The sequence below is a fragment of the Aegilops tauschii genome, chromosome 2 (assembly GCF_002575655.3).
Source record: "Aegilops tauschii subsp. strangulata cultivar AL8/78 chromosome 2, Aet v6.0, whole genome shotgun sequence".
In the NCBI taxonomy this organism is placed as follows: Eukaryota; Viridiplantae; Streptophyta; class Magnoliopsida; order Poales; family Poaceae; genus Aegilops; species Aegilops tauschii.
The window spans coordinates 29630864-29651437 of record NC_053036.3 but is presented as its reverse complement, the minus strand read 5'-3'; positions in this window follow the sequence as shown (position 1 = coordinate 29651437).

Here is a 20574-nt window from a genome sequence, read left to right as displayed (position 1 = left end):
GTTTCTCCCGGGTTTGCTATGGTTTTTACTTTTTATTTCTTTCTATCGTTCATTTAAATTTTTCTTTTATTTCTTTTTTGGGTGTTATCATCTTTTCGATTTCTATGGTTTCTGTTGATTTTTCTACCTTTTATATCTTTCCTAGTGTATTCTATATTTTTCTTTTCCTTCAGATTTTTCTTTTTCTTTGCCTTTTCCACCTTTCCAGTTTTCATTTTAAGTATTTTTCTATACAGTTATCATATATGTTTATAATTACACACAAAATATTTTTCTTAATAAACGATGATTTGTCTTAATATATGATGATTTTTTAATATTGGACAAAAATAATGAATATATGATGAATATGTTTACAAATTTTAAACATAGACAGAACATTTTTACATTTGTTTTTTTCTGCGGAAATTTGAATGAAAAAAAAACTACAATGGTAATCTGGGCTGGCCCACTGCACTCCACCCTGTGCATCAAATAGGACTGCTGCCGGGTACGTTTGTATCTCTAAAATCACTAGTCAAGGGATATCTTTTACAAAGGTCACTCCCACCTCCTCTTGTGATGACAAGTGGCTCACTTTGTTGGAAGCTGAGAGTTTGTGCTTTTTTCGTTAATTGAGTTTTTCAAAACGTTTTATGCTTGAACCGTGCGTCCATATCACGAACAGTTTTCACTGTTACATTTCATGCGTCCAGATCTATGAAACTAGATCCAATGTTGATATGTTTGGAGAAACTCTTTTTCCCAGAAAAATCCGGGAAAAACATGCGATCAATTCATTTTTGGGAAAGCACCCCCTCCCCCCCAAAACCAAAAACAAAAAGCTGAAAACCAAAAATAAATCAGAACTATACTTTATCCATAACACATTTCCTAAATTTATTTTTGATCGACTATTTAATCTGAAAAAACGTGGAAACTGGGAGACAAGTGCACAACTATGCTTTTTTTTTTTACTTTTTTTGGAAGCACAGAAAAGCATAGTGGTGCTTCACATCGAAGCACAACTGTGTTTTTTTCCCGCACAATGTGCTTCACACGAGGAAATAATTTTTTTAAACATGAAACTTAGGAAAAACCATGCAAAATTCAAAAACCTAAAAAAATAAAACCCCAAAAACGCGTCAAAAACACGCATCGCGACCTCGCTGCACCCCGAGTGCCCACCAGGAATCCCCCAAAGGGGACCCGTTCATTATCACTCCCCTGTATATCGCCTCTTGCGAGCCCTAGCATCACCTCGCTTAGATGCCAGTTGCTCACCATGCCTATTGGAACGGCCTGCGAACCATGATCATCTATGAACGCGCTTGTCGCTCTGCCCAGCTGCGCTCGTTCCCTTTATATATTCTTGCCCCCTTCGTTACATTACAACAATCAACAGACCATTAAAAAACCCACCTTATGTGCATTTTGATTTGTTTATGATATTTAAGAAAGTTCACACGTTCTACATCATGTTCATTGTATTTTAAAAAAATGTTTATGAAAAATGTGAAAAGTTTGTTCTCGCAATTTGTAAAAAAAAAATTGTGCAATTCAAAAACTGTTGATGACATTGAAAAAATGTTCACGTGTTTAAAAAAAAGTTCAAGCAATGTTAAAAAATGATCACAATTAAAAAAATTCATACAATTTTTTAAAATAATTCAAAGTGCGTTACAATATATATTCACTTTGTATTTAAAAATATTTAATGTAATTTGATAATTTCAATATGTATTCGGCTAAAATGTTGAACATGTATTTGAAAATATCAAACATGTATCCGAAAAATGTTCAGCCTTTATACGAAAAATGTTCAACGTGTATTAAAAAGGTCGACATGTATTTGAAAATAGAAAAAGGATAAAGATGGAAATTACAATAATAATAAAAATTAACGCTGAGCAGGGAAAACCAAAAAAAAATGAAACCAAATCAAAACCGATAAAGAAAAATGATAAAAAAACAAAGCCCCCGCTCAAAACCTTACAAAAAACTGGGCGTAAGGTTTTGAAAACCAATCCAATCGCAATCCTAATGTAGGTAGAACCTTTCCTAAAACCGTTGGCACAAATCTTGTTTGGCCGGCCCACTCGAGTGAAATATGTAGGCGAGAGCTGCTACGGTCTCGCGATAAGCAAGACCTAGCATTTGCGGATTGCTATTGCTATCTCTGGCAATGTGGTGGTTTCTGGTGGACTGATACCCCAACATTCCAATAAGCTGCATAAGATTAGAAGCAGGCACGATTTTTTTGGCCCGGTTGGTAGTACTACAATTGTCTTTCCTATTTATTGCTAATTTGTTACCTGAGAAACACTGTGACTTACCATTTCAAGAAATACTGCCCGATTTACGCTAAGATAGTATGTTAAGATTGGTATTTTTCTGATAGCATTAAGATTGAGATTGTAACTATTTGTATTTGTATGACTCTTGTTTTATGGATCAACTGGCTCAATTTATTTAAGATTGTTTGTCTCAAGTTTTTTTAATTTAAGATTGGTATTACTTACTGAGGCTCGAGTAGCTAGCTTTTAATACTGTTCGAGCAGATATTTCACTACATAGATAGAGCACAAATAATTCGCTGCATGGGCTAAGGCAGGCCAGGGTGATGGATACCTCATTACCAGTGGCGGGCCTAAAATGTTCACCTTTGACGGACGCTGAGCTTATAGACTTGACTAGTATTTGAGTACATAGTAGCTTACAGAGGACCTATACTAAATTCTAGACTTGGATTTGAGTACATTTGTTGCTTAAAGAGGACCTATGCCCTGGCTTTTTCTATGCTTTATAAAATTTAAAAGGATGTAACGTATAGTATACAGCAAATTGTCAGTTTTAGTGCCAAAAGAATGTTCACATGCATCTTGTGCCAAAAAAAAAACACAATTCGGTACGACCTGACTAGTATGCTATTTAGATGTGTGCAAAATTCATTTCTTTACGCGTACTGCAAGCGTAATACATGTTTTGTATCAAGGCGAGCGCTTCAGAAAATGTTTGATTACTTGTCATAGTGGGCGACTAAGTGAGCGAACATACATAGTTTTACACATCCGTATTCCATCTCAGTTTGGAATCAGCATTTGGTTCCACCTTTACAAGAAAAGCAAAGATCACACCCTACAATATTCCTATTGTTTTAGGCATCACTTTTTTTAGGGAAGTTTTAGGCATCACTTAATATGCCTCTGACGCACTCCGGAAATGAGCATCTGATCTGCTGACTAAAAGGGCGCCTGGGTGCATTCGGCCCATACCAAAGGCAGTGGCTACAAAACTCCAAACAATTGCAAAATCCATCATCACCTTTTCCACCGTTCTTGCAGTAGACTAGACATGCTAACAAAACCCCTCATGAAAAAGGAGTGGAGATTACGTAACGTATCCTTTACCTAGCTATCTAGTATCTAGCTTGCCTTATGTTCTTAACTAACCTAATTTCTTTGTGATCCCTCCAATCCAACTTATGAAAGCAACACAAAGCTGCTACTAATTAATAAGCTTGCTGATAGGTCAATAAAGGGAAGGGGAAAAGTGGCACTGGCCAAGAGAAGTTCTGTTTCAAAGTTGGTCGCCCGTTCGGTCTGAGGCGCCGCTAATCGGATAGCTACTTAGTCACTAGTAGGGTTTGTGTCCTTATGATGATTATGGTGATGTAGATAGGTTATTCAACACTACTTCCATGAAACTAAAAGTGTATCAGTCGAGTCGCAGGTACACATGGTGCCCATACATGTGTGTCGGGTCGGGTACGGTAGGTTAATCTTGCCGTTTAGCTAGATAATTATCATGCTTAATTGTGCGACTTATTTACGAACTTAACACCCTCAAAAATTGTTTTACTTTCATCTGAAGTTGTAATAGGAGTATGATTGTTCGATACTAAAAAAGTAAAACACATGGTTATTTACTTTCTACAATAAAATTTATTTTTCTCAAAGAATACAATTAAATTCATTAATTTTATGAACCAACTATTGGTTGGATGATTATGTCCTCGATGCACTAAAGATCAAATATCAGGTTTCACGCTATTAATAAGAATTATTTCTTTTCCCGCAAAAAAATGAATTATTTCTTAGTTAGCTGAGAACGGACATACGCAAGTATGGACTTCGTCGAATTTAAAGGTTTGTGTGTCTGTGTGTGTGGGCAAGTACACATTCAATGTTCGTCTATACTGTATTCTCTATCTTTAAAAAGTCATTAGTTGTCTTAGCCCATCAATGGGCCAGTATTTTGAGAAATGGTAGCCTCTAAAATCCAATTGAATTAATCTAATGGATCTGTAATGCACTATATGCTTTGCCGGTAGGTTTGCAGAATCAATATCAGCCATCACCTCGTCATATTTGGGGTTGTTGATCTCATGATCTGACGGATTTGTTCACAAACAACGTGCCTAAAGCCGATGGTGCATGCATATCAACTTGGTGATGGTCCTGATGGATGATCCTTTGATGGACCCACGTATCTGCTCCATCCATCCAAACCTACCCCTGCATGGGAATCTAGCTTTCAATTCAGAGATCTGAAGGATATAGGGATAACTGATTAGTTAACTCCAATATAGAAATATATCATATATTCTCCTAAAAAATAGTAATATCACATATGTTGTTATCATCATGTAGCTATGAAACCTCACCTAACCCTAACTTAGCTAGAATGCTAGATACTTAAAACAACGTATGGATTCTCTACAACAATGATTAGTTCTTGACGAAAACTTGACTGATGACATAAAATATTAATGCATGGAACAAGTGTAGGCACTTCAAGCACACCTGCAGCTTCAAAAGAGGCAAGCTATGTAAGTACTGACCCATTGAACTAATGATGGAGGGCGCAGTTTTGAATTGTTTAATTACTATACTAGCACTAACAATTAACCGCTTAACCACCACATCAAACAAAAGATACCCCAAACTATATAATATATCGATCCCAACAGTTCACCTAATGTTATTCTTACTCGCTCAGCTAAATACCAATGTGTGTTAAGTTTCTCTCTTGGCACCGATGACCACTTTTCTGTGTTTTTAGCAAATCGCTGGATGAGACGCGAGGACATTGCGCCATTGCCCTGTGCGTTATTTTTATAGTCATGCTAATGATTGGCAAATTGGCCAGAGTTGGTCATGACGGTGAGAAGCAGCAGCCTTAATAGTAATCGTAGACAGATTCTTTTTCTTTTTCCTGGAAAAGAGAGATTAACATTTGTTTTCTCTGAAAGAAACGTGGGAGAGAGATTCTTTTTTCTGGGATTGTGGGCCCAACTGCTTAATCCATGTCTTAATTATTAATATTGGGTCCATCAAGTTATCATGTTCTTAGTTTGTATATCAAAACATAATGATGCCAATGATGCCGACTCTAAAAGAAACATAATGATGCCATGTATTTTCGCTAGAAGAAGAAATATTAGTGTCGATAAGTTGATTTCTTCTGTGAGGCTTTTGTCATCAACATAGAAAGTGATCCAAATGAAGGGACAATTTTGTTTGCCCTAAACAAACTCAAGGCACAATTTGTTCCCAACTAATTTTCGCTAAACCTTACAAAAAGTTTGTATTCTACCTAACTTCAGAACAAGATTACACGTTAACAAATAACCATTCTACCCTCTGTACAAAATATAATCATTCTATATATTTATTCTCACATATAAACATAAGTACGAATTACCCTCCTGAATTATGTTTAAAGTTAACTCTCATATATGCAAAACATGGGGGCCTAATCGTGGGCACTTTCATGTCTCATGTTTCTCTCCACTTCACCAAATTCTATCGACGGGGACCCCATATACAAGATCAACGACTAGCGGATCATTGATATTGTTAATCTAGAACATGGGAGCCAAGTGTCTTAGAAATAATATGAGTGTGTAGTTCTTCAAATGGAACAATCGACGATGGAACTATTTTCCATTTCTTTTGTTGTTGACTTTTGTGTAAAGTACACTAGTAGAAAACTGGGCTTTGGTCACAGGGCAATATTCACATTAGTCCCGGTTCAGTCACGAACCGGGACTAATGTGAGCATTGGTCCCGGTTCGTGCGGCCAGGGGCCTGCCGGGCCTCGTGGGGGCATTGGTCCCGGTTCGTCCGGCCCCTTTGGTCCCGGTTGGTGGGACAAACCGGGACCAATGGGCCTCGCTCCTGGCCCACCACCATTGGTCCCGGTTGTTGGCTTGAACCGAAACCAGAGGCTCACCCTTTAGTCCCGGTTCATACCACAAACCGGGACTAAAGGGTTGGTCCTAGTAGCGGTCAGAGTTTAGTCCCACCTCGCCAACCGAAGGGTGCTCACACCGGTTTATAAGCCCGTCCCTCTCTGCCTTGTTGAGCTCCTCTCAAAGTGAAAATAGATGCCCTTATACAGGGAATTTGACCTAAATTCAGAGTAAATTTCTTTGAATTTCATAGAAATTTATTATGAATTTAGGTTGAATTTTCTCTATAGGCGCATCTATGTTCATTTTATAGTAAATAAAATAAATAAACCTTAATAAAATAAAATAAAATAAAATAAAATATAGTAAATAAAATAAATAAACCTTAATAAAATAAATAAAAATAGCAGCAGTAAAATAAATAAAAATAGCAGCAGTAAAATAAATAAAAATAAAATAAATAAAGTAAAATACATAAGTAATTAGAAACAAAATGGAATAAAATAAATAAGTTTTTTGTTGTAAGTAGAAACAAAACAAAATAAATAAAGCAAAAGAGAAAACAAAAAACAGGGAAAAAAATTATGCCACCTACTGGGCCACCACGGCCTGAATACGACTTGAAACCCATCCATGGGCCAGGATTCAGGCCCGCAGAAGGCCCAGTAGGCCCCACAGGCAAAGAGAACGGTTAGGCCCGAAAGCCTGCAGTTGAGAGGAGCTCGAGAGGGTGGGCGCAACAGCGCTTATAAACCACTCTCGAGCTCTCTCAACTAGCGAGGTGGACTAAACTTTTGACGCGGGGCAGCACAAGGCCTTTGGTCCCGGTTGGTGCCACCAACCGGGACTAAAGGGGGGCATTGGTCCTGGTTCGTGGCACCAACCGGGACCAATGCCCCCCCTTTAGTCCTGGTTGGTGCCACGAACCGGGACCAATGAGTTGCCTATATATACCCCATCGCCATAGCAGAGCACTCCACAGTGCTCTGTTTTTTCTGGCCGGCGAGGGGAGGGCATTTGGGTGCTCTAGCTCACCTCCTATGCACATGAGGTGTTCGATGAAATGTCTGGGCCACACTAGTTAATCTTTCTCCTCTCGAAACTCGACCTCCGAGCTCCATTTTCCCCGAGATTTGTCTAGGTTTAGCGGTCCGTCACGTCCCGTCCCCGTCTTCACCGCCGTCGATCGCCCGTGCCGATCTCGTCGCTAGCACCACCATGGTGAGCCTCTTGTTCTTATCTTCTTTCTGAAAGAAAAAAATTCTTACTTTAGATAGATACTTGTCTAATTTTGTTACTTTTATTATTCCTTCTTATTACATAGTACGATGGTTTTGGTATCCGCCCTGTCGGCCCTCGTCCTGTCTATGATTCGGATGTGGTATATATTATCTTTTTATAACTATTTGGTTCATTTATTGTTTATGACAAATATGCCGACCAACGTGACATAGATTTTATTTATCTAGGAGGTGGTTGAACCGGAAATTCCAACAGACCCTATTGTCGAGAGGTTAAATTTAGTTGAAGAAGAAAACAATTACTTGAAGGAAAAAATAAAAAAAATTGAGGAGAAGATGATATTGGAGTTGCATGTTGCGGATGTCGTCGATGATCACAAGATCAAGATGGATGCAATGCGCTTGAAGATTAGAAAGATTAGAAAATATGCCATTCATACCGAGGCTTGGTATCGTTATGCCGTTGGATCAATTGTTACCTTGGTTGCGATTATGATCGCATTTGTTTTCGCATTGAAATGTTTTACATAGTTTCAATGTATGGTTTAATTAATTAGATGCTCTGGAGAGCTATATATATGTTGTTAGATGAGAACTATGTATGTACTTTGGTTTTAATGTGATGATGAACTTCTATTAATTTGGTCACTTAATTATCTATTCATGATGTTCTGTAATGGTTTTTGACACACTTAATTATATATAATGCACGCAGATGAACCGGCAATGGATGTACGGTGATAGACACACCTCCGAGTACATTAAGGGCGTGCATGATTTTCTCGAAGTGGCTGAGGCAAACAAGCAGAATGGTTTTATGTGTTGTCCATGCCCTACATGTGGGAATACGAAGTCTTACTCTGACCGGAAAATCCTTCACACCCACCCGCTTTACAAGGGTTTCATGCCACACTATAATGTTTGGACGAGGCACGGAGAAATAGGGGTTATGATGGAAGACGGCGAAGAAGAAGAGGACGATGACAACTATGTGCCCCCTGAATACGGTGATGCTGCAATGGGGGAAGCTGCTGAAGATCAAGAGGAACCAAACGATGTGCCCAATGATGCTGCAAGGGGGGAAGCTGCTGAAGATCAAGAGAAACCAGTGCCCGATGATGATGATCTCCGCCGGGTCATTGTCGATGCAAGGACGCAATGCGAAAGTCAAAGGAGAAACTGGAGTTCGATCACATGTTATAGGATCACAAAAAAGGGTTGTACCCCAGTTGCGAAGATGGCAACACAAAGCTCGGTACCGTACTGGAATTGCTGCAGTGGAAGGCAGAGAATGCTGTGCCTGACAAAGGATTTGAGAAGCTATTGAAAATATTGAAGAAGAAGCTTCCAAAGGATAACGAATTGCCCGACAGTACATACGCAGCAAAGAAGGTCGTATGCCCTCTAGGATTGGAGGTGCAGAAGATACATGCATGCCCTAATGACTGCATCCTCTACCGCGGTGCGTACAAGGATCTGAACGCATGCCCGGTATGCGGTGCATTGCGGTATAAGATCAGACGAGATGATCCTGGTGATGTTGACGGCGAGCCCCCCAGGAAGAGGGTTCCTGCGAAGGTGATGTGGTATGCTCCTATAATACCATGGTTGAAATGTCTGTTCAGAAACGAAGAGCATGCCAAGTTGATGCGATGGCACAGTGAGGACCGTAAGAAAGACGGGAAGTTGAGAGCACCCGCTAACGGGTCGCAGTGGAGAAAAATCAAGAGAAAGTACTGGGCTGAGTTTGCAGCTGACCCAAGGAACGTATGGTTTGGTTTAAGCGCAGATGGCATTAATCCTTTCGGGGATCAGAGCAGCAATCACAACACCTGGCCCGTGACTCTATGTATGTATAACCTTCCTCCTAGGATGTGCATGAAGCGGAAGTTCATTATGATGCCAGTTCTCATCCAAGGCCCTAAGCAACCCGGCAACGACATTGATGTGTACCTAAGGCCATTAGTTGAAGAACTTTTACAGCTGTGGAATGGAAACAGTGTACGTACATGGGATGAGCACAAACAAGAGGAATTTAACCTGCACGCGTTGCTGTTTGTAACCATCAACGATTGGCCCGCTCTCAGTAACCTTTCAGGACAGACAAACAAGGGATACCACGCATGCACGCACTGTTTAGATGACACTAAAAGTATATACCTGGACAAATGCAGGAAGAATGTGTACCTGGGCCATCGTCGATTTCTTCTGACCAACCATCAATGTCGAAAGAAAGGCAAGCATTTCAAAGGCGAGGCAGATCACCGGAAGAAGCCCGCCATGCGTACCGGTGATCACGTACTTGCTATGGTCAATGATTTACACGTAATCTTTGGAAAGGGTCCCGGCGGACTAGCTGTTCCGAATGATGCTGAGGGACACGCACCCATGTGGAAGAAGAAATCTATATTTTGGGACCTACCCTACTGGAAAGAGCTAGAGGTCCGCTCTTCAATCGACGTGATGCACGTGACGAAGAACCTTTGCGTGAACCTGCTAGGCTTCTTGGGCGTGTATGGGAAGACAAAAGATACACCTGAGGCACGGGAGGACCTGCAACGTTTGCACGAAAAAGACGGCATGCCTCTGAAGCAGTATGAAGGTCCTGCCAGCTACGCTCTTACGAAAGAAGAGAAAGAAATCTTCTTTGAATGCCTTCTCAGTATGAAGGTCCCGACTGGCTTCTCGTTGAATATAAAGGGAATAATAAATATGCCAGAGAAAAAGTTCCAGAACCTAAAGTCTCATGACTGCCACGTGATTATGACGCAACTGCTTCCGGTTGCATTGAGGGGGCTTCTACCGGAAAACGTCCGATTAGCCATTGTGAAGCTAGGTGCATTCCTCAATGCAATCTCTCAGAAGGTGATCGATCCAGAAATCATACCAAGGTTAAGGAGTGATGTGGCGCAATGTCTTGTCAGTTTCGAGCTGGTGTTCCCACCATCCTTCTTCAATATCATGACGCACGTCCTAGTTCATCTAGTCGACGAGATTGTCATTCTGGGGCCCGTATTTCTACACAATATGTTCCCCTTTGAGAGGTTCATGGGAGTCCTAAAGAAATATGTCCGTAACCGCGCTAGGCCAGAAGGAAGCATCTCCATGGGCCATCAAACAGAGGATGTCATTGGGTTTTGTGTTGACTTCATTCCTGGCCTTAAGAAGATAGGTCTCCCTAAATCGCGGTATGAGGGGAGACTGACTGGAAAAGGTACGCTTGGAGGGGACTCAATAATATGCAGGGATGGATATTCTTGGTCTCAAGCACACTACACAGTTCTACAGAACTCTACCTTGGTGACCCCGTATGTCGATGAACACAAGAATAGTCTGCGCTCCAAACACCCGGAGCAGTGTGACGACTGGATTACATGTGAACACATCAGGACTTTCAGCACTTGGTTGGAAACACGTCTCAGAGGCGACACCACTGTTTGTGATGAGTTGTACTCATTGTCCAGGGGACCATCTTCGACTGTATTGACTTACAAAGGATACGAGATAAATGGGAATACATTTTACACGATTGCCCAAGATCAAAAGAGCACCAACCAAACCAGCGGTGTCCGCTTTGATGCAGCAACCGAGAGGGGAAAGGACACATATTATGGTTACATAATGGACATATGGGAACTTGACTACGGACATGATTTTAAGGTCCCTTTGTTTAAGTGCAAATGGGTCAATCTGTTAGGAGGCGGGGTACATGTAGACCCACAGTACGGAATGACAACAGTGGATCTGAACAATCTTGGGTACACTGACGAACCGTTCGTCCTAGCCAATGATGTGGCACAGGTTATCTATGTGAAGGACATGTCTACCAGACCAAGAAAAAGAAAAGATAAGAAAGCGAATACATCAATGAGCAAAAGCGCCACATAGTTCTTTCAGGAAAAAGGGACATTGTGGGAGTGGAGGCAAGACAGACATGTCTGAAGATTATGAAAAGTTTCATGAAATTCCTCCCTTCAAAGTCAAGGCTGACCCAAGCGTCCTGATAAACGATGAAGATTATCCATGGTTACGGCGCAATAAACAAATGACACAAGCGAAGAAAAAGTGAAGACTTTCTCCCGCAACTATTATGATGATACCATGCCAACTTTGTAACAGACGAGTATGATACCATTGTCCGTTTTGTACACGAAGTGCATCTAGTTTTTGCCGTAACCCTCTCAACTTTCTTGCGCATGCTATGTGGGCGAAATGATGATACCATGCCAACTTTTAACCTTTTTAGAGTTCATTTGAAATGCTTTTCAATTTTAGGGTCTTATAGCTCAAAATAATTAGTAAATGCATGAAAAATAACAAATGAAGTCAGAAAGGGTTGAAAATTGATGATGTGGCTTTGAATGGTGCATTTTGAACATACAAAAAGTCAGGAGTTCAAATAAGTTTTTAAAAATGAAATCCCTTTGTAACAGACGAGTTTCCGTATGAAATCCTCATACTTCGAAAGAGATTGTCCGTTTTGTACACGAAGTGCATCCAGTTTTTGCCGTAACCCTCTCAACTTTCTTGCACATGCTATGTGGATGAAATGATGATACCATGCCAACTTTCAACCTTTTCAGAGTTCATTTGAAATGCTTTTCAATTTTAGGGTCTTATAGCTCAAAATAATCAGTAAATGCATGAAAAATGGTGCATGAAAAATAACAAATAAAATAAATAAGTAATTAGAAACAAAATAATATAAACTTTAATAAAATATATAAGTAGAAACAAAATAAAATAAACTTTAATAACATAAATAAAATTTATGAAACTAAAATTATCAAAGTATTTTCTGTTCAAAACATTATAAGCAACCTCTAGTATTATTGAAACTAAAATTATATAAAATTGATGCAACTAAAATTATCGAAGTATTTTCTGTTCAAAATCATTGAAAGCAAAAATAATTTTCATAAAGAACTTTTTTTGTTAGAAACTTTAATATCAAAAAGAATTATCATAAAGTAAAATAAATAAGTAATTAGAAACAAAATAAAATAAAATAAATAAGTTTTTTCTTGTAAGTAGAAACAAAACAAAATAAATAAAGCAAAAAAGAAAACAAAAAACAGGCAAAAAATAAAAATTATGCCACCTACTGGGCCATCACGGCCTGAATACGACTAGAAACCCATCCATGGGCCAGGATTCAGGCCCGCAGAAGGCCCAGTAGGCCCACAGGCATGTACAGAGAGGTTAGGCCCGTAAGCCTGCTTTAGAGAGGAGCTCGACAACTCAGGCGCACCGCACCTTATAAACAGGTGCGACTCTCTCTCAGCTAGCGAGGTGGGACTAAACTCCCACCACCACGCCGCTGTGCAAGGCCATTAGTCCCGGTTGGTGGCACGAACCGGGACCAATGCCACCCTTTGGTCCCGGTTCGTGGCACCAACCGGGACCAATGCCCCCCCTTTAGTCCCGGTTGGTGCCACCAACCGGGACCAAAGGGCGGGAAGCGGCGGCCTTTGGTCCCGGTTGGTGGCACCAACCGGGACTAAAGGGGGGCATTGGTCCCGGTTGGTGCCACGAACCGGGACCAATGCTCTCAGTATATAAGAAAGCACTTAGCGTTTTTCAGATTCATCTCTGCATCAGTTCCCCCGCCCCGACGACGCCGCCAGGCTGCCCGAGCTCGCCCCGTCGACGCCGTCGCCGCCCTCTGCTGCCTCGTCGACGCGCAGCCGCCCCTTCCCCGAGCACGCCGCCGGTGGCCCGCCCCGACCACGCCGCACGCCCCTGCCCCGACCACGTCGTCGTCGCCCCAGCTGCCCCGACCACGCCGCCGTCGCACTGCCTCGCCCTGCCTCGACCACGCCGCCGTCGCCTCTGCCCCTGCCCCGACCATGCCGCCGTCGCCTCTGCCCCTGCCCCGACGCGCCGCCGTCGCCTTGGTCAGGGCCGGCACTGCCCCCTTCCTCCCGATTTTTTTCTCTGTGTATATATGTTCTCTGTGTATATATTTATGTATGTATATATGTTCTCTGTGTATATATATGTTCATGTATATATGCAAAAGATAGATTTTTAGAAAAGTTAGGATTTTTTTCTGTTCATAGATTTTTTGGTGATATTAATTATTGTAGAATATGCAAATGTTTGTATATTCATATGAACAATGCATTAGGCAAAACCTTTACTTTTTTTCGAAATTTTCTATTTGAACATTTTTTTATGAATGAGAGGAAAAAGGAAAATAAGAAGAGGAAGAAAGGAGAAGAAGAGGAGAGGAAGAAGAGGAGAAATAAATAAGAAGAGGAAAAAAGAAGAAAAAGAAGAGGAGAAGAAGAAAGGAATAGAAGAGAAGAAGAAAGGAATAGAAGAGTAGAAGAGAAGAAGATCTTCTTCTCTTCTATTCCTTTCTTCTTCTCCTTTTTTTTCTTCTTTTTTTCTTCGATCTTCTCCTCTATTCCTTTCTTCTTCTCCTCTTTTTATTTCATCTTCGTTCTCTTATGTTTTATCGGGTTTGTCGTCGTCGATATACCCCTCTCCCGATAACTTCAACACGAGGGGGGTCGATATACCCCCTCCCCGATAATATTATTTTCCCATGTACGTATGTCGTCGTTGTCGATATAACCCCCTCCCGATAACTTCAACACGTGGGGGTGGGGGTCGATATACCCCCTCCCCGATAACATTATTTTCCCATGTATGTATGTCGTCGTTGTCGATATATATAACTCCCTTCCAGATAACTTCGACATGATGGACGGTCGATATTTATACCCCCTCTCGACCGTGATAACTTATACCACGGGAGCACCCCCCGGCCCTCTCGCTCGACCAAAACTCTCGAGGACACCCAAACCCTAGAAAAAAACGATGTCGGTCTCCTACCCCCTCCCGCCGCGCCCCTACCCTTGAAGCGTTGCCGAGGCCACCCCAAACCCGGAATAAGCTAGGTCTACGTTTGCACTAATATATCCACCTGCTGTCATGTTTGTGTAATAATTGCCATGTTGTAATATTTGCAGAAACAATGGAGCACGGACGAGACAAAGCAAGCAGAAGAGGTGTTGGGGGACATAATCTTAGCCGGAGGTGATATCTTGTCGTATCTTAACGACAATGATGGTCTGGAAGAACAGGGTGAAGAAGCAGGCTACGGTGATCGAAGAGTGGAGGAGGAAAGACATGATTATGATGGCTCCGGTGACCCAATGCTGGTGCAAGAAGGAGCCCGTGGTGACGGCTCCGGTGACCGAACAGAGTCCGGCCAGGTAAATATATTAGTTAAGCCTGTGCTGACTAGCTAATTGATGCATTCATTGTTTTGGTATGTACACATATTAATTAACACTCGTCTTTCTTCTTTTTTCTAGCCCTCCGGATCGAGCACAACTTCGGTAAAGAGACGAGGCCCGAAGAGAAAGTTGCGCTCGGATGAAAGGTTTGAGATCACAGCAATCGCGTGCGACGGCCAACCGATTGAACCCATCCGGAAAAGGATGCATTTGCTGCTCAGTGCGGGGTTCTAGTTAGGGACAAGATCCCGATCAGCATCCACCAATGGTATAAGCCTAAGAAGGAAGACCCTGAGGTGTCTTATGTCAATGATATGTAGAAAGATGATCTTTGGACTGAGCTGAAGGCAAATTTCACCCTACCGCCAGAGGAGGATCCGGAGAAGCCAGTTAAAGAGCAATTAATCAAGTCTCATGCTCTTAAGAAGATGGCAGACCTATTCAGGAGGTGGAAGAATGAGCTGAAAACGTTTGTCGACAAAGAAGAGACACCAGAATTCATCGGCCGGTATGAGAAGATCAGAGATCACTGGCCCGCATTTGTGGCCCACAAGACATCGGAAAAGAGTAAGAAGATATCAGCGACAAACAAGAAGAATGCTGCGAAGAAGAAGCTTCACCATCGCACGGGGTCAGGTGGCTATCTCAAAGCCCGGCCTAAGTGGGCCAAGGCTGAGAATGATCTGCTTGAAAAAGGGATCGAACCACAGACAATGAACTGGATAGACCGTTGCCGGACTTGGTTCTTCGGGGCTGGCGGAACCTTGGACCCTGTATCAGGGAGGTGCGTTTGGACGAACGAGCTTTTGAGAATACCAGTCAAGAAGATTCAGCAATATATCGATGCAGCGCAGGAAGGGACGTTCGTTCCAGACAGAGAGAACGACGAGCTCACAATGGCCCTCGGGAATCCTAAGCACCCTGGATGGACACGAGGCACGCCAGGCTCCGTTCCGTGGAAGGCTGGTTTTCCGGACGCAGGCGGTTACAAAAGCCACGAGAGGAGAAAAAAAATGGAGCAGACCCAAATTCAGAAGCTGCACGAAAGGGTTCAAGCGATAGAGGAACGAGACAGCAATCGACATGCCGAAACTACCCCCGAAGCTACCCCGCCATCTCAGCGGAGAAGCAGCGTGGCTTCCACCGAGCTGCTTCAGCCGGAGCATGTCTTGACGGCTCCTGCTAGCTACCCCGTGGATGCTATCACGGAGTCTCAACATTGCCACCTTTTGGCGGAATGGCAGAACTTCAAAGTCAAGGCGGCTGTTGGCTCTGTTTTACCTCCTGAACCCGGCGCAACCTACTACTGCCGGCCGATTCCAGAAGGATATGCTAGGGTGATGGTGGATGAAATAAGGAGGGATTTGAGGACCTCCAGCTTGACCACCCTACCGGTGAAGGGGAGACTCGGCTGGGTTTAGCTCTGAAGACTCCGTGCCTATGGCGGAAGGAGCTCATTAACCTTCCGAACTAGACGCCTCCGGCGAGTAAGGGCACTCCGCCGCCGCCTCCTCCTCCGGCGAGTGATCAGGGCACTCAGCCTCCTTCTCCGGCGCGTGGCGGCACTCCGCCTCCTCCTCCGGCGAGTGATCAGGGCACTCAGCCTCCTTCTCCGGCGCGTGGCGGCACTCCGCCTCCTTCTCCGCCTGCGCCGGCGTGCCAGAGCAGCCAGCCTCCTCCTTCTCCGCCTCGTCAGCAAGGGCGGAAGAGACCCGCCGCCGCTCCTGCTGCTCCGGCGCGTCGTAGTCCTTCTCCTCCGCCTCGTAAGCAAGGAAAGAAGACAGCCGCAGCCGCTTCGTTTGCTCTGCCGGCGTCTAGCAGTACAGCTGCCAGAGGCGGGAGGCAATGCAGATTCGGTCCTTCTCTGAAGACCCCAGAGAAGTTACCATACGAGAGGACCGAGGAGGAGAACGCGAAGATCGTGCGAGCCGAAGTGAAGAACTTCTTTGAAGGGGTGAAAGCAAAGAAACATCCACCTCCGGAGGAGAAGGTAGATCCGGTGAAAGCAAAGCACACTCTGGATGCCCTGACAAAACCACCAAAGTCTCCGCCGAAAGGCAACTATGAGCGCATTATTGTCAGTGATCGGGAAGTACTGTCAGTGATCAAAGGTTAAAAGAACGACGAGCTGGGAAAAAAATTGCCTAGCTCGGCGAACAAGCGAACCAATCGTGCCCCCCGCTCAAGGTGTCTAAAGACATCGTCGCTAATGATCTGAGGATGGTGGCCGGTTATAGCAATCTTGGAGATTACCTGCCCGACGATGTACATTATGAAATCATGGAGGTGGACGAACACAAATACCATTGCGGGAAGCCTCTCGTCAAAGATGAAAGATCTCTAACAACGATGATGCGAAGATTACATGATTGGTACATGAAAACCTGCAGAGAGTCTGATGGGATGAATACTTTGACGCTGAGAGTTAAACCGAAGCATGACCTCGTTGGAATTGAACTGCTGAATGTTCCATTTGAGGAGTTCTTCCAGTTTTTCAATCAAAAGGCCCTCGATAAATCAACGATCACTTGCTACTGTCTGTAAGTAGTACTACTTCTGTCATTAAGTCTCTCTATATAGGTCAGCTCTTTCATTGCATGTATTTATAATTATCCTCACTATATTATGCAGATTGAAGATCGCCGAATTGAAGAAAAGACAAATCGGTGATATTGGGTTCATTAACACAAATCTCATAGATGCATATACGGTTGAAAAACATGCCAAAGAAGCCGAGGCCAACTTGCTACGATCGTTGGTATTAAATCAAAACAAAGATATAATACTCTTTCCTTACAACTTCAAGTGAGTGTTAGTGTCTTGTGCATATTCGGTTTCCCTTATTAGTCCAGGTTATGGTAATGTAATTGATGACTTATGCATGCATGCGCAGCTTCCACTATATTCTCCTAGAGATTAAGCTTGAGCAGGGAGTAGTAACCGTCTTAGACTCGAGACGAAAAGATCCCCAGGACTATGCGGACATGACTCAAATGCTCGAGAAGTAAGTTAAATCGATCATTATCCACCATATCAGCAACTTTGTTCATTTCCTGATATCAAGTAATTGTTTTCTTTGTCTGGCAGGGTTTGGAGAAAATTCACCACAAAAGCTTCGGGACTGCCAAAGAAGCTGCAATTTAGACACCCGAAAGTAAGTACTATAGTAGCATGTTCCGCACATCTCCTAGTGATTCAAGCGCTAGTTTCATCAATACCATTTAGCATGCTTGCTTATCAGTTAGATTGACCTCTATTTCTTGTAAAGTGGTTGTGGCAGGAACAAGGGAATGATTTCTATGGATACTACGTTTGCGAGTCTATCCGCCACACGACCTGTGAGCGGGGCTACTCTGACGAACAATATGAAGTGCGTAAGCAATAATATTCACAATTTTATTTTATTACCATCATTTGTGTCGAGTTTTATTTATTCATATATATATATATATGTATTGACCCCCTTCTTCAAATTAGATGTTTCGGATGCGGGATGAACTCCTAGCAGAAGATCGTATGCGAGCAATTCAAGAGGAATTGGCGGCATTCTTCCTTGACCACGTGATCGCTGAAAACGGAGAATACTATGTGGACCCTGTGTTCTTACAATTTAATTAGGAGATTATATTGTTAGAGATAATTATTGTATATATGTAGCCGGTAGTGTCAGATAGATATACGAGAACTTGTTGTTCGACCAATCTCTCGGAGAAGGAGAGGTGGTCGATATCACTTCTCTCTGTATGCATATGTTCATGACGATCTTCTGTTTCCTTCATTTGCTTACTAGCTAGCGTGTCTAGTCCTCTCCATACGTATATAGTACGTAGCGTCGACCAAGCACGGAGATAAGAGAGGACACTTCTCTCTATTAATTAGCTAGCTAACACAATATATGAAACACCTAAATTAACCCCCCAAAACCCCCCAACCCCCCCCCCCCCCCTTTTAAAAAAAACCCCCAGCCCCTGAAATGCTGACGCGTGGATGCCTATTGGTCCCGGTTGGTGGCACCAACCGGGATCAAAGGCCCCCCTGCCTGGGCTGGCAGCAGCGGCCACGTGGAGGACCTTCTGTCCCGGTTCGTGTAAGAACCGGGACTAAAGGGTTAGGGCTTTAGTAACGACCCTTTAGTCCCGGTTCGAAAACCGGGACAAAAGGCCCTTACCAACCGGGGTAAAACCCCCTTTTTCTACTAGTGGTATATATGGATGTTGTATTCATAGTATTGTTGGTAGGAGTTCCTAGTTTACCACTCCTAGGGTATCTTTATCTCACAATTTCATAAACATGTGAAGAGAAAAATATAGAGACTCAATTGGTGAAGAGTGCGTGTCAAAACATAAGATCAAGCCCACTGCTTAGTACCTGAAATAGTTAGTGGGCTAAAACACCTGCATGTGCCAAGTAATGGGAAAATGGTTTTTATTTTGGAAATCCTATGCCATCGCCTAGAATTGTCATAAGGACACTCCACCACTCCCTGATACAATAAATGTCGTGGCAACTAAAAACATACCCCCTCCGTCCCAAAATAAGTGTCTCAACCTTGTACTAAGGTTAGTACAAAGTTGAGACACTTATTTTGGGACGGAGGGAGTATATAGGAAGGGTGTGGCTCTCAGTCAAGTGATATAACATATAAGAAAGAGAAAAGAAAAACCGAAAGAAAATTATACATGAACCTCGATGTAAGATCTCACGAATGTAGCGTCGACTAAGACTTAACCAAGTCTTAGTGGACTGAGATCTAGCAAGACTGATATAGGAATGTGTAACAGAAGTTCTCGGGTTGCAGTAGCGTTGATTTTGTGGATAAATATTGGTTGCATGATATACTTCTGATTCAAACAAAGTAACATTTCAATGAGGATTGCTTCATGAATTTTCACTGCCAAATAACACACAAACAAAACTAAGGAAACTTATGGTTTTTAATCCTACTATAAACCAACAAGCTCTAAAAAACATCCAAGGAATAGAATTCTGTAAAGTTCCAATAAGTTTTCGTCGAACAAGACCTAAAGATAGAGAGAGACAGTTCTTCTGTTCATCTGCCTTTAAATGGGTGGCCAGGAGTTGGCAGTTGACCGTCGGTAGAGATGAACGGTCGGAACGAAGCCGATGTACTACGTGTAAAAGAAGCAACGTGTTCTTCGGAAATCAAGCAGTCTGGCGACAAGAGACGATGCTGCCTGTGTCTCACAAGGAAGCACCATGTCGCCATCATCAAGGCTTTTACACAAATTGATATAACATGAAAGAAAGAAAGAAAAAAGAAAAACCAAAAGAAAATTTTACACAAATATCGACGTAAGATCTCACGAATGTAGCGTTGACTGAGACTTAACCAAGTCTTAGTCGACTGAGATCTAGCAAGACTGACATAGGAATGTGTAACAGAAGTTGTCGGGTTGCAGTGACGTTGATTGGGTGCATGATATACTTATCATTCAAACAAATTAACATTTCAATGAGGATTGCTTCATGAATTTTCACTGCCAAATTGCACACAAAATAGATTAAAGGAACTTATGGTTTTTAATCCTACTATAAACTGACAAGCTCTGCAAAACATTCAAGGAATAGAATTCTGTAATGTTCAAATAAGTTTTCGTCGAACAAGACCTAAAGATAGAGAGAGATAGTTCCTCTGTTCATCGGCCTTTAAATGGGTGGCCGAGAGTTCGCAGTTGACCGTCGGTAGAGACGAACGGTGGGAACAGAGCCGATGTACTACGTGTAAGAGAAGCAAACGTGTTCTTCGGAAATCAAGCAGTCTCGCGACATGAGATGCTGCCTGTGTCTCACAAGGAAGCACCATGTCGCCATCATCAAAGCTTTTGGTCCTGCATGCCATGGCCATGCATGCCAGTGACCCAGATTGAAACTACATATACCATGATTG